This window comes from Rhincodon typus, chromosome 22 (assembly GCF_021869965.1).
Source record: "Rhincodon typus isolate 14 chromosome 22, sRhiTyp1.1, whole genome shotgun sequence".
Classification (NCBI taxonomy): Eukaryota; Metazoa; Chordata; class Chondrichthyes; order Orectolobiformes; family Rhincodontidae; genus Rhincodon; species Rhincodon typus.
In genome coordinates, this window is record NC_063353.1 from 3329279 (window position 1) to 3332026 (window position 2748).

The following is a 2748-nucleotide window of genomic DNA, read 5'->3' on the forward strand; positions in this document are numbered from 1 at the left end:
GTCTAGGCCCGAAACGTCAGCCTTCCTGCTCCTATGATGCTGCTTGGCCTGCTGTGTTCATCCAGCTCTGCACCTTGTTGTCTCAGTGGCAATTGGCAGTCTTTTTTGCAATCAAAAAAATGATGCGTGTACTGTGGCCAAGTGGCTAACAGCATAAGCAACTCAGCCCAACATAAAATTGGCAAAATGGTTTCAGCAAGCAAGACCTGATGGAATGCAAAGAGGACAAGGTTACCACAGGTCGAAAGCAAGCAAGGATCAGCGTTGCAGATTGAACAATCGGAGAGTCGTTATAACCAGAAATTTGTTAAGAGATACTCAGCTAGAACAATAGGGAGTGGCATTATATTTGGGTATTCCCCAGTTTCAGCCAGACTCCTTGGCACTATGGAGTAATCATATCTTGGAAAGGAGATGGGTACATCTAAGATGACCTGGCAGAACCTTATTGGGTGCTGTGATCCCTGACCTGTGACCCTATTGGCTGAAGTCAGAGAACATTCCAGAAGGTCTCAGAAAGGGGGGAAATAAGAAGGGACAGCTGGCAGTCATTCCCTCAGTGAAGTCTCAGCCAACAAAGACTCAGTGAGACCCACCTTTGTATAAGAAGACCCTGAGTGCCCTGTCAACAGAGTGAATTAGTTCCAGCAGCCCAGTCAAGTTCACCCGAGTGGGTAGTGCATGTGTTTTTCAGGCAGTCAGCTTAGTTTGGAAAAAGTTAAAAACCAAAAGAACTGTGGATGCTGTAAATCTTGATCTTAACTTGATCTGTGTAAGAGTTTTTTTGTTTAACTTCTGACTGCTTCAATTAAACTAAGTTTGAACCGCAGTTCTTAAGAACACCTGGGTAAATATGTTTTATGGGTAATAAGCTGATCAAAGTGTCTGTATAGAATATTTCACAGGTAATAGTACAAATTCCTCTCAGCCACATGAAACAGCGTCCTATGCGTTAATGTATGTAGCTTCTAGTGCATGTAAATCATCAGACTGTGAACATAACTGATAATATCCAATTGGTTTCCATTATAATTCTTAGCACAGTCTGAATTATGTAGTGAATGTCTAATGGCAGAATCACATGTAATGCTGAACTTTCTGTCCTCAGACTTGCAAGCACAGGCTGGTTCAACATAATCAGCAACATGGAAGGTGACATCATCAGAACAGATATGAGGAACTGGGAGAATGGGATACAGTCCTTATAGGAAGCCGTGTGTGAGGATCTATAGTCAAGGTAATTGTGGGAGTCAGTGGGTTTGTAGTGGATATTGGTGGCCAAGTTATCCCCAGAAATGGAAGGCGACTCGGTGGCTCAGTGCTGGAACCTGGGTTTGATTCCACCCTCAGATGACCGTCTGTTTGGAGTTTGCACATTCTCCCTGTGTCTGCGTGGATTTCTTCCAGGTGCTCTGCTTTTCTCCCACAGTCCAAAGATGTGCAGGTTAGGCCGTGCTAAATTGCCCACAGTGTGAAGGCTAAGTGGATTAGCCATGGGAAATGCAGGATTATAAGGATAAGGTAGGGGGTGAACCTGGGTGGGATGCTCTTTGGAGGATCAGTGTGGACTTAATGGGCCGAAAGACCTGCTTCCACACTGTAGGGACTCTATGATTGATTCTAGATGCCAAAGAGAAGAGGGGAGTCGGAGATAGAACAGGTGAAGATGAGAGTACAATGGAAAGTGGAAGAGAAATTGATAAATTCTTACGATTGGCACCTTATAGCCTTCAGGACTCAACATGTTGAATTAACCTTGAGAGTAACAATTTCAGACCACCTTCCTCCATGTTGTTTACAGACACTCCACACCCCTAAGTCCTGCCTTCTATGGGTTGCTTCCTGCACAACCAACCCATTTTCAAATATTCACACTTCTCATGAGCACCCACTTAATATTTATATTTCTCTTTGCTTATCATCAGTTGTCTCTTTCTTTGCCTATTGCCTTTCTTCTCTCTCTGGGTTCTGTCTCCACGGACTGCATTCACTCTTTCCCACTCTGCATTCCCACACCCTGCCATCAGCATAAATATCACCCTTTCCAGTCTATTGCCAGTTCTGAAGAAGTGTCTCTGGGCTCAAAACATTAACTTTGTTTTTCTCTCCACAGATGCTGCCAGACCAGCTTAGTTTCCCCAGCACTTTCTGGTTTTGTTTCAGCGAATAAGTTTATTTGCTTCTCTGTTGGTTTGGGACATTTGGGCAGAGCCAAGAATGCATTGCTAAACCAGCACTAAAGTCTGGGCAGTGATGTGTGAAATTTCTCGGAAACTAACCCTGAGACCATTCTTCCCAAACTTTCTGTGACCCCATTTCAAGGCTTGACAAGTCCCATCAGTAAGAACTCAGAGAGAGGGGAGAATTAGAGCAGGAGCACAATTTTTGCATCTCCCATTGGTGCCCATTATCAGGACACCAACATTTTAGCTGGCCATCTCAGTTGGGGTCCCTTCCTATCTGTTGGAAGCCCTGTCCTATATTTCCATAAAAGTAGACAAAATTCAAATCTTAACAGTGTGCCAATACTCCTAGAACGTACGCTTTACTGAATTCATCAGACTTATAGAGAAGTTAAAACAAGGAAGCCATCTGGTGGGAAGAACTAGCGTTGTCAGGGTATACATTCACATTGCTCATTCTAACTGGCCACAGGTGACGCTGTCGGGTCCGGTCCGGGCGGTGGTGTCAGCTGGCCGCGGGTGGCGCTGTCGGGTCCGGTCCGGGCAGTGTTGTCAGCTGGCCGCG

General features: G+C 45.0%; 1 protein-coding gene across 1 annotated transcript in view; it reads left to right on the forward strand.

The window, feature by feature from the left end:
* The first annotated feature begins 2695 nt into the window (after positions 1-2695).
* The window catches only part of ndufa12 (NADH:ubiquinone oxidoreductase subunit A12), an 8574-nt gene continuing 8521 nt past the window's right edge, over positions 2696-2748 (forward strand). The window contains exon 1 of the mRNA XM_020527251.2: positions 2696-2748. This exon is cut by the window's right edge and continues 140 nt beyond it. The gene's annotated coding sequence lies outside the window, so the exon portion shown is untranslated.